Genomic DNA, 27,356 nt, shown 5'->3' with positions numbered 1-27,356 from the left:
GACAGACTATGCCAGACCAAAGATGAGGAATTCAGTTTCTCCTTCCAGAAACCTGCCACTTCAACCTTTGTTGAATGGCAACACCCCAGGAACTGCAACGTCCATGCCAGGATGGGCTAGGTACCTGGCTGGGACGTGGGTAAGAAGCTGTCAGGCATGTGGCACTGTTAGCCCTGGGCCAGGACAGCCACCACTGTGCCTTACCGGGAGCCTCCCTGGGGCACACATAACTGGCCCTGGCCCTCCCCACACCCACACTCACTCCCAGGCCCCCACTGCTGGTAGAGGGCAGTAGAAGTTGCTGGGAGACTAGAAGGTAGATGTTGGGGAAGCCCAGGGCCCGAGGGAGTGTCTGAGAATCCATCTCAGAGAGGAGGGGAGGCAGCCGGAAGTGGGACCATGCATGAATCAAGGCTCCAGGTCCCCAACACATGCCCCATTGTCCCATCAGCCTTCACCAGCAAAACACATCAAAGATAAGAAGAATTCTAAGAGAGCAGCCGCAGAGCGTTAAATCCTAAGTGTCGACAGGCCCTTTCTCAGCACAGGGTCCTGCATGACTGCACTGCTCTGAAGCCCAGGAGCCTCCCTGGCCTGTGGGGAGCACAATGTAGGGAAATGGGGGGAGAGGGGGTTGTCCGTTCTGATTCTGCTCCTCTCTTTAGGGACCCTCTGAATCCAATTCCCTCATTTCCCTTCTCTGCACTCCCTCTACCCGTGAATGTTTATATGCCCCGGGGGGAGAGGCTTCATCCAACTCAGGCCTGAGTCTTCTTTTTGGAGTATCAAATGCCTTTCCTCTACTTTACAGGGGTAAGACACCTCTCCCCCTCCCCCCACTCCCTACCCCCCCTCGAAGGAAATGGGTTCTTCATAGTCTAGGTAAAATGGGAGAAAAACCCCAGGGTGAAAAGGCAATATTTATAACAGAAAGCATAAGTTGCTTAAGATATTAACATTTTTTTTCCACCTGCAGGATTCCTAATACTTTACCATGAAAATCAGTGTGTGTGTGTGTGTGTGTGTGTGTGTGTGTGTGTGTCATGCGTGTGCATGAATGCTGATGAGGAGTTTTGCTGAACAGATGGAGGAATGTATGATAAACACACGTATTTAAATGCAGACTCTAATGCCATGTAGGGTATCCTTTATTGATAGTTACTACTTTGGAAGAAGTCCTTGGGTGAACCCAGGGGGCCACATTCTGCCCTCTCTAATTGGCCATAAAAAATGTGTTTCTTTAACAAACACCTAACCTTAACAGAACTGAATCCTGGGTGTCTACCCACTACTTCAAGCAAAAAGGTTTGATACATAATCAAGGAACATGATTTGATTTTCAAAGGACATTAGGGAAGACGGTTCACAGAGTAACATTATTAATATTTCTGATGTTAAGATTTCTGTTTCCTATATTTGGAATAACCAGAAAGAATGGAATCTAAATATTTAAACGTCTCACAGAAAAAATATCTGACAACTGGAAAATGTCTTAAAAGTCTATGAAGTCTGACACTGGATAATCAGAATCATATAACAGAATTCACTTTTACTAAAGCATTTCAAATGATCGAGTCACTGATGCATTTTAACACTATAATGGCATAATACCCTTGCCTCAGATCTTCAGAGAGTCAAAATCTATCACAGAGTAAGCAAGTTCAATTGCATACAATACTTTCATAAACACAGGAATATTACTCCATAAGAAATACTTCCAGGATGAATGATGATTTTTGGAGGAAGTACCATTTTGGTATAAAATGATCTAGTTCCCTGTGGTTATAAATGACTTCAGGCCCAGTTCTCCTTCCCCTCTTCCCCCAGGTTCCCTTTCTGCCTGATGACAAAGGGAGTTCTAAGCATAGAGGAAATGAACCAAGTATGATGAAGTCAATGGGAATCTGACCCTACATAGTTTTTTCTTCTTCCTCCCTACCCCTCATTTTGTCATGTGTAATAACTGAGGGTATGGCAGGAAGAAACCAACAGGAAGGGTACAGATACTTGAGGCGAAGAGAGAACATTTGCTGACAGGAAGTAATCTTTACTTTCAGCTTTCATTCCAGCCCTAAGCTCACCCTCATGAGGCTGAAAGAAGAAGTGAACAGCCATGCTTGACTCTCTCCATGAGAACTGAGTTGCCCAAGGGCGCAATGCGTGACCCTGCGGGTATGGGATGATGAGGCAACGCAAGCGTTATTACCCGGAGAAGCCATCTGACTCCTGTGCACCTTCTAGAAGGCCGTCTAATAGCACAACCTCCTGGGGAATTGATGGAAGAGACTCATTGGCATGGAAAGCACCAGAAAACCCACTGTCTGTGCTCTGTGGCTCTATCAGCCCCTTGTAAACGCAGAATATTGGCAGGTTACAGGGATGCTTTTAGGCTATGGAGGGCTGACTCAGTCACATGGAAGGCAGTACAGCAGAGGTTAAGAGCACAGGGTCTAAAATAGGACACAACCTGGGTTCAAATCCCACCTCTGTCTCAGACAAGTTGTGGGGCACTGAGAAAGTCACTTAACTCCTCTAAGATTAGCTCACTTATTTGTTAAACGAGGCCTGAGAATGCCTTTCTCATGGGGTGTTGAAGGTTTAAAATAGAGCGTATACGTCAAGACCTCACTTGTTGCCTGGCACGTGGTAGGGACTCAATACATAGTGTAATAGCTCAGTTTCATGACCACAAATGACTTTTTAAATAATTAATGATATGTTGTCCACACATTTATTATTATTATTATTATTATTATTATTATTATTATTATTATTATTATTATTGCAAGCCCATGAACCCAGTGGGACGGGGTCCTGGTCTTTTTCAATGTTTTGTAAATTGTCCTTCACATCTCTGGTGATTTATAAATGGCAAAAACAATAAACACGTGTGTGTCACTTTCAAACCAAACGGACACCTTAACGTTTTCATAGCATCAAAGTCATTACACATGAATTGAGGTCTCATGTTATCTCAGTGTGGTCTCACAGATCCTTCCAGCTGTTGTAAGCGCGCTCCTAATTTTTTCTCTTTCATTTTTTCCCACATCATCCCACCCCTAAGAGCAGGACTCAGTAGCTGGAGTCACCACAGAGCCTGATTGATGGCTGCAGGGCCCAGATGGCAGAAGCTCGAAAATGTTCCTGGCAAACACCTCTACAAGCTGGAGTGTGTGTGTGTGTGTGTGTGTGTGTGTGTGTGTGTGTGTGTGTGCGCGCGCGTGCACGCGCTCTTCCCTTTCATTGGCACTTGAGCTAAATGCCCAGCAGTCCCTTCTTGGCTGGGTTCCATTCAAACTACAGTTGGCACCTCTGAAAATGGCTTTGGCTCCAATATTGTATGTGTGTGACTGTCTATCGTGAAGAATTTTCCCACTGCTGATGATTTCTATTTTTATGAATGCTTGAAAATCGTGTCTCACAGAAGAGTTCTGACCTCCTTTTATCTTTCCAGTGGAAATTCTTTCATAAAGAAATGTCATCTCTTTTCTACAATTAGTCTTTGTGAGGGGATATTTATAGCACTGTGAAATTAGGGAATGTAGTACTCCTTTTGACTTTCAGAAAAATTGTTGAGCGTCAAATTGCATGTCAAGGGAAAAATGATCTCATGAAAAAACTAGCAGACATCCTTATTTTTCCACTGCCCCTTCATAGCTCCCCCCCACAAACACAGAGGATGGGCAGTCCTTGCCCTCCAAGAACATAAAACTGGCATCAAAAATAAAATCATGCCTTCTCTTGTTTGATGCAATAGATATGCAGCTGAACGGGGGACATTTTAAATGCACTGGAAGAACTAGCGAGTTCTCTTTCCAAATGGAAACGCATAGTGAATGCTTTCCAAAAGAAATGATGATTATGGCGGTGACTGTCCAGAACCTGATATACATGGCTTATTAATTGGGATTTTCTCATGCTGCCTTTCCTTAAAGCTAGGGTCACCTCTACAAAGGCTCGATGTACTACTCTGTGACTTCAATATCTCCCCGCTTATCCATGAGCACTCTTTGGAGACATTTTCTCTCTCTTAGCTGTCATTTATGTGATTTTTCAGAAATGGTGAAATTTTCATTCTACCTGGAAATTGAAAATACACTAAACCAAAGTAAGAACTAACGTCTCTCTCTGGGGCCATCTAAGGTCAAAAGCATACTTCACACTCTACCAAATGTAAAAGGGAGGAAAGACGAGCTCAAGCGGTGGGAATCCTCAACATGTAAGGAAGAAGTTTCTTTTAAAAATGTAGCTAAGGCCATGAGTAAATGTGACAGGCTTGCTCGCATTTCTTTATTAAGTAGTATGTAGAGACTTAAGCCCTGAGAAAACACAAGATATCAAGACTTTATTGTGAATTTTAAAAACTTTTCTGCAAGAAATAAAAGAAGTCTCTGCTGGAGATCTGGGGGACCCCGTGTCCAGAAGGGCTGAGGTCAGGGCAGGGATGATTCATTCTGTGGGATGAGCACCGGTGAGAATGTTTAGCACTAACCCTGGAATCTGGAAACTGAGTCTCTCTGAGGCATCCTAATTCAAATACGTGAATGCTTATAGTGGCTTTATTTACAATCTCCCCAAACTGCAAACAACCCAAATGTCCTTTGGGGCATCAATGTCCTTCAGTCCATGGTTCAGTGATAGAACAGAATAATACTCATCAATGGAAAGGAATGAACTGATACACCCCACAACATGCATGAATTTCGAATGTATGGTGCCAGTCAAAGGCTGTATACTTTGTTCCATTAATACAGCGTTCTAGAAAAAACAAAACTCCAGGGGCCAAAACAAATCAGTATTTGGTTGTCAGGGGCTGAGGGTAAGGGAAGGGATTGACTGCAAAGGAGTATGGGGAACTTTTCTGGGGTGATGGAACTGTTCTAGGTCTTGATTATCTGTGGTAGTTCTATAATTATATGCATTTGTCAAATCTTGCAGAACCATTCACTAAAAAGGCAAATTTAACTATATGTAAATTATATCTTAATAAAACATATTGAGAACCCACTCCATTAAAAATGAAATGATAAATAAGCTAATGATAAGTTTGAAGTTCTATTTATGAGAGGGCTTTATAGATACTTTCAATATATTAAAAAGGGCGAGAGTGGATTTTTAAAAAATCCCGGTTCAGATTCATAGTACCTGCCCGTTTTTCTAGCAGATATCTCATTCTGACCTCAATGGTGGTAACTACTCTCGGTCTGCCACATATTGCTGGGGATTTAACTCCAAAACATTTACTGTATTCTGAGTACTTGCCGGTGCAAATTCTGCATAAACCTAAGAGTATCTGGCCACAGTCCCAAAGACTCAGAAGGCTTCCAGACCATGGCTGGGATGCCCACAACTCCCCATTGAAGGCTACTAAGCATGGGTACCTTTTTGTGGAGGGGGGTATTGGGGATGTATGGTGAGTCTGATCCCTCAGGTTTGGGAACCACTGGCTTAAACAATTGATACTTATGCTAAGATATGGGAGGCCCAGGTATACGCACAAAATCTTTCTTTTTCTGGGTGAGATCAGGTTAAAATAAAGCAGAAGGGGAGCCCTGAACAGAAAAGGAAGAGGAAAGATAACATAAAGCCTTCAAAATACGTGGAAAGTAGAAGTGTCATCCATTTATTGATGGTGTCTGGCCAGACCATCGTGGAATATAGGGGCATGTGTACGTGTGTGTGTGTGTGTGTGTGTGTGTGTGTGTGTGTGAACAGTCAAGCCATCCCTTGATTGCTGAGGGTCATCTTCTTAAGCCACTGTCCTACCTGTTAGCACAAACTATCTATGACCCTGACTTAACATGAGGGGCTAAGATAATTTCCTGAATTCTCTAAGTGGTGCAGACATCACATTCTGATCGGAACACTCATCTTAAGCCCTTGTCTCAGAAGGGACATATGAACGTATCCCTGTTGTAGAGTAAATCAATTACTCTTTCATCTGGTTTGGTACTTTTTGGCATCCTTCTGCCAAATACAACACATTTAAGCAAGAGAGGTCACAGGGCCCAGTTGATTACTAAAGTTCCTGCAAATTGATTAAACCAGGGACTCCATTTCCTACACGATTCAGCTTCAGAAATCCAACTAGCAATGGTCACAGGGATTCCTCTTTCAAGTCATTTGTCTTTCTAATCTATGCAACTTTTTGTAAACCTCCCAAGACAATACAATAAAAACAAGACTACATAGTGTTCTGAAGATCTTGAAAATGCTTTAATGGGTCCATCAGAATAATTTGTAATTAGCTTGGTAATTTGGGGGCATGCATGCAAAGTGGATGCTGCTAAAGCGATTTTTAATGTACTCGGAAAACAGTTTGCCTTTCCTCTGATCCTCTGAAGTAGGCTGAATAGTTTTCTCTTCAGTCCTATTGACACTATTAATTTGCTTTGCAATCTGCCCCACCCCCCACACCCCCAACACACACCACCATTTTTCCATCACTATTGCAAACAGAAATGAGGAAAGCAAGGCTTGGAGAGCTCTTGTGGAAAGAGCCATTTGCTCCAGCTCAAGCAAACAGCAAGGTCAATCAGCCTGAAATCTGAATTTTTCAGACACATAATAGACCCTTGGCTTATCAAAGCCTCTTATCTGATTGGAAAAAAAAATCAAAGGTAAACTTCAGGGCTTGTGGAATTAAAAGACAAATGAGATGTCATAATTATCAAAGTGGCTAATTTAGAAAATTAAGCTGTTCACATAGGTGACATAATTGCTTGTCACAATCACTCTTTTTCTCATTAGCTTCTTCCATTCAGCACCTACAGGCTGCACAACAGTCTTTGGCCTTGCTCAACAATAGGGCTGTTCTTTTGTGGTTTAGTATCACATTGTTTCTCTCATCGCCTATAAGTAATGCATATTTATTAGCAGGTTTATTTGAAGCATAGTTCTAGAAATCCCAGGCTTTCACAATTCGGTATTTGATCATATTTAAAATTTGTGATCAAACATTCTTTTGAAGTTAATTATCAAGATAGGACTTATAGAATTGACATAGCATTTTAATGTTCCATAGAAAACATTAAGAGTTTTGATATACAGTGACATTAGGGTGAAAAAAAAACACCTCACAGTTTAGATGGGATTTGTCTTGTCTTCCCAAATTCTAAATAGAAGAAAAAGAAATATATTTTTGAGGCATCAGTTTCTTTTCTTTGCCTAATATTTTATTAGGTATTTGATTTCTATAGATCCAGCCCAATGTAAATAAATTCTCTATGAGAGAATTATTTGTAAGACTGATGGTAATACTGCTTATGTGTCAGCAAGTTCAGAAATTATTGGGCTGTCGGAAAAGTCATGACGTATTTTTTCTATGTTTTTCATTGCAAAAATATGTCATGACTTTTCTGACAACCCAATATTAAGGATGATATCTAAGAAAAAAAATGAGCCTTGTTTGCTATGGGCTTCTAAATCATGCTGTGGTAAGTGGGCAAGGTTAAACATTTTGAATTAAAAACATGAGTGTGAGGTTGACTCAGATTCTACTGTCTGGTAAAGTGGTAGAAGAACATGGCTGGGGTGACTTTTACAGAGACTACACTGATGTTGTTGAAGAGATAACTTATCCTGAATGCATACAAGGAAGCTGTCATCTGCACGTTTCTGGAATATTTGTATAACTATTGTGGTTTGATTTTACTAACATTGATTTAGTGAGGTAATTGTGCTATGAGGGTTATTATGATTATATACTAAAAGCCATATGCTCAGAAAGAAAAAGAAAAATCCAATCAAATATCCAAATGTATGAGCTTTCTATAAACCTTGACTTTACTCATAACTGAACCCAAAGTGGTCGTGTATACTCTGAGGACCTTTAAACATAGAATTTAATGGTGAATTTATCCCCCAAAGAAATAGATACAAGTTCAGTTATGTTGATGTGTTTATTCCCTTCGTCCTCACAAGTACAATCGTTGGTAAGAGGAATGGCCCATTGGATGCTCTAACCAGACAAGGCTGAAGACTGAGACAGAAACAGAAGATGCAGCGCTTGTCTAGCCTTTCTTTGTCCACTATACCCTTCAGGATCCAACAATACAGCAGAGCCCTTGAGTTGAGTGTCTTTCGGGCTTTTGAATAAGAAAGTGTGCTAGTTTGTGGCAGAGTAGAATTTACAGACTGAGGGCGCAATCATAGTCCATTGCAGGGAGGCAGGATCAATGAATGTCAACATCTTGGAGATGTCTCAATGGAGAACTGAAAGCTAAGGGAACACCTGCCAAATAAATGAGAATGACACTTGGCTATTTTCAGCAATTTGACCATTTATTTGGACTTTCCATGGAATTCACTGGAATTTTAGTGCAAAGGTTTTCAAATTGTGCTCTGTTGTGCTCTAGGCATTTTGAGTCAGGAAGGCAAAGTAGACAGCGCTCTAATTCTTCACTTCCTCCTGCTTCAGCCAGCACAGCTATGACTTCCTCTGTTTTATACAGTGGACTTCCACTTAAGGTTGCATTGGAAGATAGGTTTCATGGCTAAAAAATACTTGGAAAACTGCTAGGTCAGTGTGTCTGATAGTACACCTGAAGACAGTATGCTTCAGATAATAAAATAATAATGGTATTGCATAAGAAATAACATCACCTATATTTCCACCCAATGGACAAATCTGTTGTCAACTCACAAAGTTATTCTTCCCAACATTCATTCTACAAATATTTATTGAGTTCTCCACTACTCATTAGCCTCCCCTCAGTTCAGCCCGACTTCACCTGAGACATCATCTGGGAACTCGAGTTGCTCATTTTAGCTACTGCTGTTGTTGTGGTTAGACTTTTTCCAAAATCCCAGCCAGAAACCATTATTCCTAGCTTTTGACCTTTCCTGGGATACGTTGTTAGCAAGCCTTGGCCTCATGAGCATGTGTGATGAACTAAAATTATATCTTAACAGAAATGGGGGAAACTAGAGAGGGTCTGTCTCCCGATAAAATTCCAGGTGGCAACAACAAATAAAGGAATTTGGAAGATATCTCAGTATTTTAGCCTTTACATAGTACATACCAGTAAGATTAGGAAGTGTGTGCTGATTCTGTGTTTTATCCTCACATGTCGTTAAACAACTTCCTCAAGTTACACAGATAATAAGTGACAAATTGGATCTAAGCATAAGTCTGTCTGAAACTAAAGTCTATCCAGCCCACTAGTTATGCACCAAGTGTGGTCTGTAGGCCCTTGCCTGTCTGCAGAGGTAAGCCCAGGAATTAGGATCAGCATTTAGACATTTTCAGTCACCTAATAGAGTAATTTTATACCTGTGGAATATAAGAATAAAAAATTGAGGCTTATAAGTTGTATGTCTTTTGCTTTGTTGCTTCATATTTTAGTAATACACTTATATTGTATTTTGTGAAAGTATTAGTCCATGACGCTGGAAAACAAAAGCCGAGACAAAAACTGATCTGCCCTGCAGATCATTTGAGGGGCATTGCACTGAACCAAGCTGTCCCTAAAATTTTAGCTCTCCAAGTAAAATGGAGACAGTACAGGAAAGGAGTGGCACCACTATTATTAGCACACACCTTCTTATCTTCTGATATAAACGATGTTATAAATTCTCAATGGCTTGGCTCAGTTCCTCTATTGAATCATGTTATGTCCAAGCATGAGAATTTTCCCACAGGCTTCTCCCCACCGGAGGGCTGATCAGCACAGTGTTTCAGTCCTTGCCTCAGAGCTCCAAGCTCTTGTTCCAGCCTAATCAACTTTATCTGGGAGCTGGTTTAATTAGTTTCCTCTCAGAATGGGTTGAATTAAAGAGAGGCTTTCTAATGGCCTGTTCAGGGGCACCCCCTGCAGAGAGAGATCAAATTTATTTATGATGCCCTTTGGCTAGGTGTTTGATTTTCTTGACAAAATATCACTTGAGTCTTTAAAGGTTTGTCTTTAGGTGTTCTATAGCTAGCCTGAAGCCATGTTCTCTTAAATGGTGATCAAAGGCACAGACAATACAAGTCATCAATACAAAGTGTGTTCCATTTAAACATATTACTTGGAAAGGACATCCTTTTTAGTTTTTGGTTTTTGGTTTTTTTTTTTAGTTTTTAAAGGGCCCTGTATTGGAGACAGTTACAAACAATTTTACAGTACTGTAATTATGTGCATTTTAGTTTATTTTCTCTCTTGAGACTCAGAAAGGATGGCCCTGACCCAAATTTATTTGCTTACTTAAAGAACAAATTCATTAGGAGTTTAAGTGGTATATATGGTAAGATGTGTTATTAAAACAGAAGTGAAGCTACATCATAATTATATCTCAAAATGAAAAACCATACTTCATGATGCTTTTGTTTATGGGGGTGTAAAGACATGGTTTTTTAGCAACTGGAAATGTCCTGTTTACTGCAAAACTCTTATTTTTAGGAGAAAATTATGAAATTGTCTCTTGGGTCTTCATTTAAGGAGAAGTTTAAAACAATCACAAGAAGTCATTGATTTGAAAGCTGTATTACTAAAATACATTTTGTTGTTATCAGAAGTCAGACTGTTATTATCAGAAGTAAACTTAGAATTTTAAAAGGATCAACTACTCCTGCACATGAAATCTATCCTCAGCTGTTCCTGGCTGATCCGTTTTTGAAATACTTCTTATTAATTAAAGGAAACATTACTCAGGTGCTAATGAAAACAAGATTATAAAAATGGATAATTCACTCAAAATGCACAACATTTTTAGCAGTTGTTTGACAATCCTATTTAAATTTTCCTTTCAAATTGAGGTAATAAGATTATACTTAATGAGTCTATGTAGATAATGCTTTGGTCCATAGCTATTTCTTTTATGAAGTGGAAGCTTACGCATGAATTACCTGGAAATATCTAAACCAGGGTAATTTACTTGTTTAAGCATCTGGCCTGAAGCTGGTGTTGGTGAAACAGATAACATAGCAAGCTCCACAAACTGTGACCAGGTTTTCAACTGAACTCACTCAAGTCCTCATAGATAGAGAAGTTTTTCATTCAAGACTCAATTAATTAAGTAAATGTATATTGACAGAGCAGCTGACTAAGTTCATATATACACACACACACACACACACACACACACACACACACACACACATATATATATATATATATAGTATCTACCTAACACCTCTTGTGAGCCTTCTTAAATTGCTCTTCTCCCCCTGAAACCAAGATGGACCGTAGTCAATATCTCCAGTCTCATTTGCATAGTTCTTTGTTTGGATTCTGTACTTGTGTCATGGGGATAAGTGACTCCTTCAAATGATAATAATGCCTCTTGAAGTATGACAGTTGTGCTGTGCTCTCAGACTTAAGTTCCAAATTCTATGGTACAAGACTTCTCTGTTACCTACCATTGACCCTGTGACAGTGAGTCTTCTACCGTGGTCATCTTTCTATTTGTACTTCTCTCCCCCTCTGTGCCTTTGCTCCCTTTAAGGCTCTGTACTCCATAGCAGAAAGGCCAGCACTCCTCTATGCCTGTTTTTAAACTTCCTGTCCCCTTCTCTGCCCTCATGTTTTGAACCCATTGCTAGCTAACCACCAGGCTATGATAAATTGAGCGACTTATTGCCCAAAATTTGAATTCATTTCTTGAGGTCGCCACTTTTCTCTAAAGCCATCTATTGGCCCAAGATTAGGCCTCATGCATGTGAATGCTGCGGTAGCAGCATGACGACCCCTTCACCCAAAGATGGCCATGTCCCAATTCACAGGACCTATGAATATGTTACCTTATACGGCAAAGGCACTTTGCAGATGTGGTTAGGTTAAGAGCCTTGAGATGGGGAGACCACCCTGGGTTATCTGGGTAGATCCAATGTCATCACAAGAGTCCTTCAGTGGGAGAAGGAGGCAGAAGAGGTCAGAGTGCTGTAATATGAAAAGGACTTGACACCTTTGTTAGCCTTGAAGATGGAGGAAGGGGGCGAGAACCAAGGAATGCTGCTGGCCTCTGGAAGCTGAAAAAACGGGCAAGAGAAGAAATGCCACCCAAACCCTCCAGAAGGAACACAGCCCTGCCAATGTTTGATTTTAGGCCGGTGAGATCTGTGCCAGACTTCGGACGTACAGAACTATAAAATAGTAAATTTGTATATTGCTTTAAGCCACCAAGTTTGTGGTATTGTATTATGGCAGTTACAGAACACTAATACAAGGCCTTAGGCTCTCCACCCTGGGCAGCAGCATGGTTCTAGCCCTGCTGACATCGATGGCTCCCCTAGGCAAGGGGACACCTCAACCCATGGGGACATTTCACTGTATCTACTCCTCCCCTTGGCCTTTTTGTTTCAGGTGGGAAAAAAAATGTTTCCCAGCAAGGCTGTGTCTCCCTGATTAAAAGAGACCCTTGCTAAATAAGCTTTCTCTACTTTTTCCCATTAAAAACTCACCCATTCTCTCCTTTATGACAATGAACAAATGCCTGGGGTTTGATCTGTGAAAGACGTGGCACAGATTTAAATTGCAGTTGGCCTAGCAGAAAATCATGTCAGAACTTTTAAAGCATTTGTTTCCTTCTCACCCTCTTATACGTATGTTATATAAGCGAAATGATTTGCTGGAAATATTAAAACGATCAGTGCATGCATTGGTGTTTTAAAAATGGAATTTAAGGAATTCATTACCAGACCAAAAAATTATTAAGCACAAAGATAGAACATGTTCACATCACCTTAATAATTTTCTGATTTAAGAGAGGAATATAAAGTCTGTAATATTTGTTATATGCTGATATATATATAATATTAATATTTAACAAGTATTACATGTATATATGTAATATTTAGCAAGTATTTATTAAGCACTTACTATAAGTGTGGGAATACAAAGGCATACAATATGGTCTCTGCCACTCACCGATGAGGCTCTGAACCCAGGATTCCCTCCTGAAACCTCGTATACAGCCAAGGTTCTTAATTTTTTCTCTGCCATGGACCCTTTTGACAGTTTGGTGCCACCTATGGGACCTTCTCAGAATGTTTTTAAATGCATAAAGTCAAATACATAGGACTACAAAGCAAATCAATATTAAAAATACATAACTGCAACACAGAAGGTCATGCCTCTTTACTAACACATGTTCCAGCATGATCTAAGGAGATTTTGATCAGTGACATCATAGGTGCTGCAAATACTACTGTGATTTGATGCCTACACTTCCAAGTGAAGAATAGGCTAAATTTCTTTATAGGGAAAATAAAGATGGAAATCTTTTCCCACCCATGTTTAAGGACTCCCAGGACCAGAATTTTTCTTAAAGTACCCCTGAGCTAGCTTAATGTCAAAGAACAGCTTCCAAACAAGTGGATCTTAAAATATTAGTCCTTAATCAGGATACAGTTGCTGTATGTTTTTTCTAATTAATTTTGGTGAGTCACCTCAACTATACCACATTCTTCTTTAGAAGAAAAAAAAAAGAAATCGTTAGAGGAAAGAAATCATATCAGTAAAAGGGACAATCTGCTCTTGTCTGTTTGTTTGTTTGTTTGTTTGTTTGTTTGTTTGTTTATTCATATCCTGCCTTATTCCAGAAAGGATTTAAGATGGCTTGTTTCTGTCTAAATTCCTAGAACTTGGTTAAGTAAATCTTCTGAAAATGTAAATTAAAATGCAGTAACGTTATTTGACAAATGGGACAAAATTATTATCATCTTTTGAATAATTATGTGATTGGGAATGTCTACATCATATTTATCTAATCTGCAATTAAATCATTCATATCTGCAATTAAATAATTTATATCTGCAATACATAAATTTGCCTCATCAATAACAGGAAATGTGGCCAATGGCCAAGTTTGTTGCAAGAACAAAATAGCCTGTGTCAGGAGGACGGGTCACCAATGATGTTCTAATTGAAATGCTGACAAATTACACAAGGGCATAACTCATCCTTTCAGCTTGCAAGTGACACAGAGACTGCCACACTGAACTGGCACTATTTTGTTTACCCTTTTCTACATATTCTATAACACACATTTGCCCTGTGGCAACATTACTGTTCATCACGGAAGCAATGGCTTCCCAGATAGTTTCTAATCTCTACTGGGGCAAGTGTCCACTTTATTGTGTGAACCTCAATTAGCATTTCTACCATAAATGTCCACCTGCAATTTCACATGTATTAAAAAAAATTCCCTAAGCACCTAGCCTGTGCCAAGTACTGTGTTAAGGCATGCATGGCCATAGGACTATTAGTCTACAAACTGGAGGGTCTGCAAGACAAATCTCTTTCTTTATATTATCTAAATAAACTTAAATCTGACCCAGTTCCCTACCTAGAAAAGCAGCATTAGGGCTTCATCTCCATTTCTCTTTAGAGTATACAAAAACCCAGAAGTCTTACATGGTGTTTAGAACATGAGGAGCCTCTGGGCTATCAAGCCACCACCCATATCAAAACCAATGCAGTCCTTGAATTCTGATGGCTCTCTATTGCCTGTTCTGTGGGACACAGGAATCTTTGCATAAGATGGAAGCCCCCATCTTATGGGGGTCGACTTTCCTGAGGTGCACACACAGCCATTTCCTTGAGAACCTGCCTCCTCTTCTGGGATGCTGACACCCACTGGTGCGGGGCCTCTACTGTTTCTGCAACCTATAGACCTCCCCCTTTTTCCCAGTCTGCAGGACATCCGTTCTCTTCTTCTCTCTTTCTGCAACTGTATGGACACCTCTCTCTCTCTCTCTGCCCTCTAAGACAAACAGTATCGTCATTGGTGAGTTTGGGCTTGACGAGAAGTACAGAGATGCTGGTGACCCAAGTAGCTTCAGTTTCCTCCACCCATGACAATAACCTCCCCTTCCTCTTCCCGCAGATGGCTCCCTTTTCCATTTCCAGAAAAAGGAACACAAAACCTGTTTGAAGGGGGAGGAGGTTAAAAATAGCGTCATAACAAACACAAGTCAATCTCTCAATAAATTAGTCTTTCCTCTTAGAAGATGGGACTTTAACCCTTAAGAAGCTAGTGAACTAGGCTTTTAAATCCAGACATTCAGAAGTCTGGTGAGGATGAAAAAAAGAAACGCAATCAAGCTCAGCCCCTTGGTGGTAGCTGTACCTTCAGCATTTTTACTTCTGAATCTCCAGGACTCTAGTTCACTGCTTTGTCCTCTGAAGAAGGGAAGCTCTTGGTTAGAGGGCTCAACTTCAACACCGATGAGTAGGCTCCGGAAGATCATTTCAGCTTCGGGCCTATTGCTGGTGATTGTCAAGGACCGGGAGACTCAGTGATCCGGGGTTTTCGCTTCATCACCAAATTGATGTTCACCAATCCAGAACATGCCTCAGAGGCCATGAGAGCCATGAATGGAGTGTCTGGGCGGTGGCAGGATCTGTGTGGACCACACTGGCAAATCACCCGGGGAACCAGAAGGGGTGGCTTTGGGGCCCATGGGTGTGGTCACAGGTGCCCTAGAAGTGGTAGGGACCAGGGCTATCGGAGTGGCCGGTACGACAGCCAACCTGGAGCATATGGATACAGACATGGAAGGTCCAGAGACTATGGCGGCAGCCTGGGCGGTTATGACTGCTACTCAGGAGCAAGTTACAGAGACACTTATGATAACAGAGATGAAGCATGCACTCTTAATGCAGATACACAAGGAATAAAACTTCTGATCCAGGGTGGTCCTTCCAAATGGCTGTATTTATATACACTTTTGGAGCTGCACTGAGACATCTGTTTTAGTACATCAACTTCTGTTTTTGGATTGAGCTCCCCAAGGAAGCTTCTTAAAAGACCTTTTAGAAAGCTCCATGTGCTTAAAAAATTTATTTTGCTCCAATTTAAAGACAAATTGTGGCACATTTATAGTTTGGTTATTTCTTCCTTTTACCAGTTTTTTAGTTTGGGCTCTCAGAATTGGTTTTGGAAAAAAATGGCCAGGCTAATTTTTTTTTCCAGAAATAATGTGTATCTAGGGGCATTAAAAAACCAATACACAATGTTTGTCATAGTTAGGAAGCAATTTCCAAATGCAACTACAAGAAACTGACATGATTACTTAGAGGTGTTTTTTACTGAAGATTACCACACTGATTACAAAGAAGTTTCTTAAAAATATTTGTGAATGTCACTTTTTTTTTTTAAATACTGGAAGAAAAACTATTCTGTTTTGTCTCATAGCATTTAGGATGTTCTTCATGGAGCTGATTAAAAACATAAAACCTGAAAACAATAACAACAAAAAATTGTTGTTTTATATTTCTATAGGCTACATTAAGGTATTTCTTTCTGTATGGTACCTGGGCTTATTAAAGTCTTAATTAAATTAATGGGTGCCTAATAAATGCTTTTTGAGACTAATGAAAAGTAAATAAATTAAAAATATAGAACTATAATTTTATTACTATAGTTAATAATATTTAACATTTAAACCTGTGTAAATTAGAATGCTTAGATAATTTTTATTTATTTATTTATTTTTTAAAGGTTTTATTGGGGAATTGGGGAAGGGGAACAATGTTGAGGAATTGGGGAAGGAAAACAGCCAAGCTGTTGTTCTTCAATCTTAGTTGTGGAGGGCGCAGCTAGCTCAGCTCCAAGTCCAGTCACCATCTGGCCGCCCGTTGGCAGCTCCTGGCCACTCAGCTCAAGGTGCTGTGTTCAATCTTAGTTGCGGGTGGGCATAGCCCACCATCCCATGCGGGAGTCGAACCAGCGACCTTGTTGTTAGGAACATGTGCTCTCACCAGCTGAGCCATCCTGCCACCTGTTGGCAGCTCAGAGGCAGCTCAGCTCGGGCACAGCTCATTGGCCCATGTGGGAATCGAACTGGAAACCCTGTTGCTCAGAGTTCACGCTCTTAACCAACTGAGCCACTTGGCCAGCCCCTAGATAATTTTTACATATCAAACTTCATTTAAAATTTTTTTTTCAATTTTTAAGTAGGGACATGTAACAAATGTCACTATATTATAATGCCATCAAAAGCAAATAAACTTTATGTTTCAGTTTATACAAACTTCTGAAGACTAAATCTGTCATTTCAGTGACTTTTTGAAATATTGATGAGTGTTTGTACTATCCCAATGATTCACTTGTAGAGGAAACCAGATTGCAGTAATGTTTACAAAGCACTCGCTATATGTTAGTGTACTAAGTGATTTACATAATGATTTTATCTCATCCTTGCCGAAATCCCCACTTTTCAGATGTAGAAATGAGGGTGAGATGGGCCAGACAGTGTGCCCATCATCAGTGGTGAATGGGGTGGCAGAATATGGACATGGGAAGGACTTGGTGAGGCAGTTTTGTTGGCAGGGGTGTTGGGGGTCAGCAGAAGCCAGGAGAGTCTCCCCAAAGCTGCATTTGCAGGCAAGCATTTTGTTTCTAGTGAAGAGTAGTGGCTGACAGGGTGGCGGTGGCTGATAGAGTTTATAGTGCTGTCGCCAACACCCCTGGTCAAAGTGTCCACTGGTACCATCATGATTCACAGTCAGAATTTAAGTCTAAGAGAGTCCGATTCCGGAACCCACGGACTTAACCCCTGAGCTGTGCTGAGAGTCATGGCCTGTCGGAGATCACATTCCAGTCCTTTTCACAGCCTCAGCTCCATACGCAGGGATGGTGATAATCCCCTCCACTGCTTCAGGCACTGTGCTGAGCTGTGGACACAAAAAGAGAGATGCTGGCCTGTGAGACATACCTACAGTGAAGCCCTCTGGGGACTCCCAACTCCCTGGTTGGTGTTCAGCAAAGTCTCACCTTATCCTGAATTCTGGGTCATGTTAAAAGGTATTATAACATAAGCCATTAAAAGTGATTTCTTTTTCCTTGTTGAAGCAACGTTGTATGGTGGTTAATAGAAACTCTGGAGCTAGATTGCCTGGGTTCAAATTCTAGTTCATTTCTGGTTAAGTATGTGACCATGGGCAATGAAACTCAACCTCCTGGTGCCTAAATGTCCTCATTTATAAATTAATATTTTATTAATATTATTGTAGTACTACCTATGTTGTAGAGCTTTACACAGATTAATTATGTTTTATATATCTGATATACATACTTATAGTTATTGATAGTATATCTGATAACTTAGGTTTACCTAAGACAGATGGCTTTAGAGTCCAACAGAAGTAATATGCATCTCAGAGTTTTGATCATTTGCCAATCAGTACATTTCAAATGTTAAGTTGAGCATCATGAGACCTTGTGCTCTCAGTGTAGCAGCACCAAGAGGCAATACCTGCTTTTATTCCTTTGAGTAATAATAATAAGTCATTGTTTTTAGAAGTTATATCAACAATCAAATAAACCTAAGTGACTTGAACAGTTACATATCTAAACTCATTTTTACAAGTCGAAAATGACATCCTCCTCACTGACATATGTTGAAAATGTTGGCACAAACATAGGAGGCCACCTGAGCCAAACCACAGACCAAAAGGGGGTATCTCCTGGGGAAAAACAGATGCACCTTAGCTGTCTGCAAGTCTAGTCCAGTGTGAACAACAGTTTGCCAACAGTCACCACAAACCAAAAGTGAAACTAGAACTGCAGCTAAGGCAGTGCAATAATTGTTAAATTCACTCATTCATTCATTCATTCATTCATTCTGTGCTCAGTACCTGTAGCTAATTTCCACAGCCATCTTTGGTTGGGGTACAGCATCCAAAACAAAAGTGCAGATCAACTTTCTAACTACCTTGCCAACTACATCCTATTTTAAACCCATTTTAAAATGGGTGTTGGAATATGACAATAAAGACAAGCTTATAGTTGTTGCTATATTTGTGTATATTTAGACATTTTACATTTTAGAGCTAATTCCTGAGAGAATGGAGCACATTTTTTTTTTAAAGATTTTTTATTGGGGAATTAGGGGGATGGGAACAGTGCTGGGGAATTGGGGGAAGGGGAACAGACAAGTTGCTGTCGTTTTGTTCTTCAGTCCAGTTGTGGAGGACTTGCTTCACTGGCCCAAGTTGGCACCATCATTGCGCTCTTCCCGGATGAGGCAGATCAGTCGCCGGCTTCTGGACGGCCGCTCACTGCGGCTGCTGGCCGCTCACGCTGGCTGCTGGCTACATACGGTAGCCCATGGCAACCCACTGCCACAGGGGCTGCAGCCTACGCCATCGCCGGCGACTCATGGCAGCCCAGCTCCAGGTTGAGCTGTTGTTCAGCATCTTAGCTGTAGAGGGCAGTGTCACTGGCCCTCATATGTGGGATCCGAACCGGGGCCCTCTGGCGTCCCAAGCCAGCTCTTAACCATCGCGCCACTCGGCCGGCCCCTGGAGCACATTTTTAAAAGTAGTAATTCAGGAAGCTTGTTGGGAAACATCTTATCTATTCTGATTCACAGTAGGATAGGGGCAAGTCAGAATTGGGAAAGGGGCTTACAACTTATGCAGGAACCTTGGTGTCAAAGCCATTGGGGAGGACTTGTAGTCAGACTATGAATGAAAAACCATGCCCAGGGTAGAGCATTGGAGGTCAACACAAATGTGTTGTCAGTTATGAGTATCAGATAAGGGCAGGTCAGTGATAAGGAGGCATGAAGTAAGGCAAGAATAGGAAAGAGGCTACAAAACGTTTTCTAAAAAAGGTCAGAGTTGAACTGTGCTCAGGAAGAGAGAGCAGGGAGAGAAAAATCACCTCTTATGAGTTTTGATCAAAGAAGTATCATATGATTTCCAATACTCAAAAACAGCCAACATGAGGTCTGGTTCTAAAGAAGGAATGCCCAGGAAACAAAGATTAACCCTGAACACCAAGCCTCCTGTATGTTATAATGACGTGCCAATGGAAAGGACCAGGGTGAATGGGTCCATCTGGTTTCAAGTGGGTGGCATTCTAAGAATGTCGTGAAGGAGGTATTGCCCCAGAATCTAGGACACAGTCAAGAGAGCTAAGAAATAAAGAGGCATTTCATGTGTTTGGTTCATTGGTTAGTTGGTTGGTTGGTTGGCATGGAGGGCAGTGGTATAAACGTCAGCCTACGCATGTTTGAGAGCTTCTTAGGGTGTTTCTCTTTTTCCCCAAAACTGTTTAGGCAATTGTAGATCATGAGAATTGAGACCAGCACAACTCCTGGTCCCTGAATTAAATAATGCTGGGGCCAGGCATAAAAATCTTATTAATAGCTGCTTGCTCCAGGAAATACTTACTCTTAAAAGATAAGATTGTGATCTAACTAAGGCAACTTGCTAATCAAACTTGCTTTAAGACCCTTTCTTAGCTCTGGCTGTCAATCTAAAACTATTGTACCATAATCTATTCCCAACCCCATTAGGCCCCACTTAGCAAATCCCACCTGGAAACCACTCAACTCAGGCCCTAAAATCCTATATATAAGTTTCCCTTCCTTAGCTTTGCTTGATTTAAAAAATATCTGGCTAGTTGTGCTTTTCTGGTGTTGAAGTGTTGGTCTGGGTTAGAGGGTCAGAAACAAGACAGAACCATGGGGTGGACAGTCCTGTCATACAATTTAAACCCTCAGTGGAACCCAATGAGCTTCCTACTATTCGAACTGTGAATCAGGTTCCATTTGGGGCTAAGGGCCTCTCCTGACCTTCGAATATACCTCTCTAGCAATTCAGCTGGTTTGGCTCAATCCTTTCTTAGACTCATCAAGAGTCATTTTTCTGTGTGTTCCTCATTATTTTGTGTAAATTCCATTGATTCATCAAGGGGCACCATATGCCTTAGACAGGACATCCTCATGGGATTATTTTCCTCTTCAGAGGCTGAAAAGAAAAGTTAACTTCCCAAGTTAAAAATGAAAAATGGTTCAGGCAGGGAAGTAATATTGGGAAGTAATAATTTCAGAGTAATATTGGGAAGCCAAGCAGAGGACAGCAGGAGGGCAAGCCTCAGGCATTAAAGCAGGTGGCCCAGTCAGCAGGTAAACAGCGTGAGTTGCCATGCTAATTGATAGGAATTACACCTGTTGTTCCCATAGTTTTAGGAATAGTTGATCTTAAACATGTGGGAACCTGCATTCATATTAGGATAATTCAATGAGAAACCTGGAATTGAAACTTTGGCCAAGGGATAACCATACTTTGCTGCCTTCTGGAGCTCTTTCTCCGAAGAGCTATATGCATGTTCAAGGCACAAACCTGAAGACATAAGTGCTCCGTTGTTCATAAAGAAAAGACTTACTTACTGTTTTCAAAACAAGTGCATCAGAGTGCTGGTAATGAGAGACTTTTATTAAAAATAAAAAGTTAGCTATATAGCCAGTAATTTATACGAGTATATTTCCTGAGGCAAAAGATAATGTCTGTTCTGTTACACACAAAAAAAATTAATTTCCATGGCTGAAAGCATTTTTTTTTAAAGAAAGGGTTTATTAGGCCATTGCTAACAAAAAAGAAGTACCTTCGTGGGCATGGAGTCTAGACCACCAGTGGCATGGCTAGGTGAGGAAGACAACATGGCTGTCATCTCAGAGTTTGCACGTGGTTTTATCCATCAAGTAGAGGGAAGGGGGAAGAAAGATGTAAGCCTTCTGAAAGAACTTACTTTAGCCATAGGCAAAGTGGGGGGAGAAAGTGAAAAAAGGCCAGGGGCAGGGTCCACAGAAAGAAATTCCAGTCTGTGGATTAGCTGTGGGCAGCAGATGGGAAATCCCATGTGTAAACAGGAAGCAGAGACTCCTGGACTTCGATGGTACCCGGATAAAATAATCTGCAGAAATAGCCACTTGGAAATTAATCTGAAGTCCCAACAGACATAGATGGAACGTGAGCAGTCTTTTGTTAGTTGGCCCACACCCACTAACAGAGTAACAGTTCCGTCTCTTTTTCTCATTCTCCCACTCTCCCACCATACAATTTAATTTAGAACACCTCAGAATGTTCTCCTTGTCAGTTCTAATGCCTAGCATAAGACATGGCCCATAGTAGGTATTCAATAAATTCCTGTTGAATAATACAGTTAATTTTTGCAACTTGGTCTCCTTTGAGTGGACTGATAAAACTCTAAGGGGAAAAAATTACTGTAAAAGAATTGCCTGTGACTCAGTGGAAGTAATCTGTCAGGCACTGATTGCCTGTAATGTTTGATCAGGCTGGTTATGATATAACATTAAAAGAAATATTTCAGTTAAGGAGTATTGAAAACCTAGACATATGGACTAGTTATGTCTAGCATGCTAGCATGACATGGGGGTGGGTGTGTGAAGGGTTTATGGAACGGTCAGTTAATCAGAGTCAGACTTCACTTGTCATTCAACTTTAGGCAAGAGTTCTGTGACAGGACGGCCATGGTTACAGATGAGATTGTGAATGGAAGACAAGCAAAAAGACAGAGAACACCAGTTGTCTAGAAGCCACTGAACAAGCAGATTCTCCTGTGTTGGGTTTAGCATGGTGAGGGGACGCAAGGGCCATGTTTTATACAGATACATGGGAATACTTGAATGGTAAATTCAATGAGTTGAATATGACATATACCCATAATCATGACCACAGATATTCTTTTAAGGCTTTAACTATGTGAAATAACAGTGTTAGATTTAATTACAAAGAGTCCTTACTCTTTAGAATGAAAAAATTTGGGACAGAGAAATCAAAAACAGACAGACAAAAGTGTAAACATTAATACAAACATAAAAAGAGAGCAAATGTTAAGAATTATAGGTGCTTAACGCTGGTAAATGTCCTACAGATCACCTAGAATTGAGTCTCCTTGTTAGGGAATTACCAGCAAGAAAACACAGAGAGCTGACTTGTCCCCAGGCATCCTGCTTGGTGAGGTGCACTGTGAATAGCTGAGCCAAAAGTCCACAGACTACAGGACACTGGAAGAAGGAGCCAGAGGTACTTGGAAGGAAAATAGCTGTGTTGAGGTCAGTAGGATTTTAAATGTGGGAAAATTCAACTTTTTGGAATAACCCCTTATCCTCCTGCTTGTTTAAAATGTAAGTGCTTTTCTTATTGCTTAGTGTTGATTCTGGTGGACCTAACAATGATAAACTCCTAAAAATTGGAGGTTGTCTATTTGGCCTTCTTTGTCCCCCACCGAGGAGCGCATCATCCCCATCCAAAGCCCGTGTTTTGACAACAAAGGTACCCAATGAAGAATCTAAAATGAGTATGGTTCCAGATCTGTGGGAACATTTTGGTTGATGTTTTTTTACTTTATGGCATTTCTCTTGGTGAATTATGAAGAGATATTAACCTCTCTTGAGCCCACAAGATACACAATGTTCAGCACCCGAGCTCCGCTTTACAAACCATTTCCCATGAGCCTGAGCAGCTCTAACACATCAACAAGCAGCACAAGCACATTTGCTTTATTTTAAGGTAGAATATTTATTTTGGATAATGGATTATTAAGTAGATATGTATCATTTATCTCTGCAAGTCGTTTTATTGAGAATGATTTATAGCACATCAACAGCCATTGCAAATGCATTTGCTCTCTTTTGAGGGCCGCTCATTTTATTATGAATGGCTTACTGAGCAGAGAGAAGCCAATTGCAGAGACCCTGCTTTCTCAGGCTGCGATATTTTACAAGGGTTGCCTTATAAATATTTTGTAAATTACTTGTAAATCTTTTCTTGGCAAAATGTTCTGAGGCCCAATTAATGTTCCAATTCCATGGGGCCATTTTGGGAAATAGGGTACCCATGAAAGTGACTGAAATCTGGCGTCCTTTACATTAAATAGTAGCAGTGTATTCTGACACAATTACACTCAGAAGACTTGGATTCCTCATCTGAAATGCCAGTATACATTAGACTGTTTATTTATTAGAATTTGGATGACATTAGGGAAGTTTCATGGCCGAGAATGTGAAGAAAAGAACACCTCTAGCTAACCTCTAACTTTTCTGTTATTGCTGCCCTGAAGAAGTCGTATTGTTTGCCATTCGAGTACATGATGGTTCACTGTGTTTGAAAATTACAGAACTGGGTGTGAAACGCAACCTCGATGATAATCATTTGGATTAGTTTAAAAAAAAACTTGACTATTAAGAGTATCTACTGTACATCTAGACGAAAAATACAGATACTTGGCTACAGCATAATGTCAGATTTTTAATTTCAGAAAGGGTGAACACGGCCAGGTTTTGAAGGTCTGCATGAAGGATACTGACATAATTTTCAAAGTCATGGGCAATACTGCAGCACCTCCCCTCCGCATAAAACCCAGGGGGTTGACACCGGTACATCCATTCCTAATCTGTCCCCTGCATAACAACGTTGCCATGGAGCCGTCCTGAATATTTGCTACTGCACGGGCAGAAGTGGGCTTTGCAAATGAGGTGGGGGTGATGCATTTTATTACTGATACGGTTTCACCTGTATTTAGTTCCACTGACATGGCAAACCCCAGGGCCAATTGTCCTTATTATAGCCCCCTTGTATTTCTCCCCAGAGCACTTGCACAGGGGGAAGATGTGAGCATGGAGCGTACTTAACTGCCAAGCTGAATGGCTCTGTAATGTAGCTTCAGTGTGGCATAAATTAAGCTGTCATTTTTTTGGCAGCAAGTGCAGAGAGGCGATTTTCCTGTACTGTAACATTTGAAACAACAATTTTCTGGCTCCCATACTGACTGACAGTTCTGCGTGATACATTCTCAACGTGTGTGCTTCAGGGCTGCAGCTGGAACCTGCCTTCGGGGCAAGGTATTGTCTTTATTAGCAAATCCTGGCTGCGGGTGCCCTCACACAGACATTTCCTGACTCCATCTGCTGCCACTCAGCCCAAGGAGGCTGCCACCAGGCCAGCAGAAATGGCACTGGAGATCTATCTGCCTGAGCAAGGGGCTTAAGCATGTTTCTCATTTGCAAAGTGGTCTTTTATCATGAAAATCAGATTGTGTGTTTTTGTGTGCTGGCTCTAACAGTGCAAAGCCTTTTCTGAATAGGGAGATTTTCTGGAGCTGGGCGAGATTTGGTGGGCAGGAAACACTGCTGGATGCTCTGAGGGGCTCCCAGGTGTGGACTGGGAGTGCTACTACCACTCCATTTCCCATACTGCCGGTTAGCTACAGGGCAAAAGCAGAATGTTGATAAAGGTAATGAGGGGTGTCAGCAGGAGGGTCTCTGGAGGGACCACAGCAAACTGCTCTTTCTTTAAATGTCCTCTATCCCACCTTCCACCTCACCCCCCACAGGTAACTATAAAGCAATATGGGCACTGCTACTGCCAACTCTAGTGAATACACATAAAGGGCAGAAAAGGTTACCTTGAAAATGGTCAAAATAAAACTGCAATCACATCAGTCAGGATGCAGCAGGGAGAAATAAGTTATGTTAACCCTGAACTTGCAGCCAGAGTTGTTTGGGGTACTAGAAGGATGAGGTTGCTCTCCAAATTGGACCAAAGGCTTTCAGCAGTTTAGTTAGCCAAGATTGTGCCTCAGCCTACCACTCAGAGTGGGTCGTGATCATATTTTGAGATCTTCAAGGAAGAAGCCATGACTTCTCTGAGTTTGCATTATTAAGCTCTTTGCTAAGTGAGTAACTTGTTCACAGTCAGCAGGTCCTTTCTTGTATAGAACTGAAGGCTTTTTCTGTTTGGTGCTGTCATCAGGGAAAATAAAGAACATGTCATAAGCATTCCTCATAAAATAACATTTAGAGGCTGGCTGTCCTTAGGTTCAAATATGTTTGTTTCTATCATTTATCACATTAGCTTTGTGAAGTACTCATTTATTAGTCTAAACAGTAGACATACAATGTTTGCAATGGATCAGGTACTCTCCTAGGGACCTGAAGATCAATTACAGATTAAAATTCAAGCCCTCAATTTGTGTCCCAAGGCATGTCTTCCTTGCCAGCCATTTCCCATGCCCCCTAGGATCACGTCCTTGATGTTGGTCATACGTACCTCCTCGCTTGCTAAAGCCAACCTCATTTTCTCTTACTTTCATGTCATGGTTCAGGTGGCTTTATTTATGGTAAATGACCACCCTACCCCCTTCTCTTCCTGATTAACTCCCAACTCAGATGGAAACCTTCCCTGACCAAATTGTGCAGCCTCACGGGTATTGGGCATTTCTGCTCTCTGTTACGTGAGGATCTCATTTTTAAATTGTCTTTTATCTGTCTATCTTTAAAGGTATGCTTTAGATCTTTTATGATAGGACTGCACTTTACTCTGTAATTCTTCCACCATGCCTGGTATTTAATAAACATTTCAGTAAACGAGTAGTTATTGTTCTCAAGATACATCCACAAATCATAAATCCCCAATAACAGAAAACAAAACAAACAAAAAAAAAACCTGTGATAATAGCTCATTTTATCTTGGGGAGAAAAAGAATTACTATATAGGTAATTCATGTTATATTTCTTTTACGATATCTTATCAATGTTCTTTTTTTTTTTTACCATTGCATCACGTTTCTACAATGGTAACCCATGTTCAGCCCATGATCAACTAGCTTCTAAAGGTCTTCCTGCTGTGCATAATATTCTGCCATTCTCTAGAGCTTTTCTGCAATTTGCTGAGCTATGATCATCCATATTGAATTTTCATTCTGCTTATTCTAGGCCACATTACAAGCTTGTCAAAACCATTTTAAGTTCTCTGGCTAGATTTGAAGATTCTGTGTTTTCTCTGTTCATGACAGAATAAGCCAAGAAAAAAGAAGATCCAAAAACAAAATGGGTAAAATACTCCTCAAGTTTTGAAGTCAGCCTGTGGCAGCACTGTGTTCTGAGAAGTGGTGGAAGAGGAGAAAACAGACCCAGATTCTGATCTCAGGTTAAGCGTTTACTAGCTGTGTGACTTTGAGTGAGTCACATAACCACTTAATACTTACTCTACATACATTTTTGTGTGAGTGTGCAATTGTTAGTGCTGTGGTGATGCATATCAAAAAAGATCTGAATGTTAGGGAAGACTAAGAAGATATTTTTGTTTGAATTTTCAACAACCATACTGATTTGCAACCAATAGGAAAATCATTTCTGCTAATTCTTCACCCTTTTTCTTTACATCCTTCTTCTCATCATCTCCATAAAATTTATTAATTACAGACCAACTCTGTGAAAATCATTAAACTAAGCTCTGTAATAACCTATTAACTAAACAATGAAATAGTGGGGAAAGCCTCGCATTATATCTTGCCTTTTAAAGCTTACAAAATGCTCATATAAGAAAACACAAACTGAATATTAGAGTCTGTATATGGGCATTTCCCAAAATAGCTGCTATCAGAGGTGCGGGTAACAGCTTCAGGCAATGTTATTTCAGCCTAGACCTTGAAGTTTTGATAGGATTCTAATCAGTGGATTGGAAGAAAACGGATATTTCCACAGGGGAGGAGATAGCATGTGCAGAAGTTCAAAGGTAGAATTTGTGTACTCGTATTCATAGCAGCATAATTCACAACAGCCAAAAATGTGGAAATAACCCAAGTATCCATTGACTGATGGATAAACAAACAAAATG

General features: G+C 40.7%; 1 pseudogene; it reads left to right on the top strand.

Moving 5' to 3' along the window:
* The window catches only part of LOC109387855 (RNA-binding protein 3 pseudogene), a 62,853-nt pseudogene extending 47,186 nt beyond the window's left edge, over positions 1–15,667 (top strand).
* Positions 15,668–27,356: the final 11,689 nt, after the last annotated feature.

The sequence above is a fragment of the Hipposideros armiger genome, unplaced genomic scaffold (assembly GCF_001890085.2).
Source record: "Hipposideros armiger isolate ML-2016 unplaced genomic scaffold, ASM189008v1 scaffold_171, whole genome shotgun sequence".
Classification (NCBI taxonomy): domain Eukaryota; kingdom Metazoa; phylum Chordata; class Mammalia; order Chiroptera; family Hipposideridae; genus Hipposideros; species Hipposideros armiger.
Note: the sequence above shows the minus strand (reverse complement) of the source record. Positions and strands in the feature narration are given on the sequence as shown.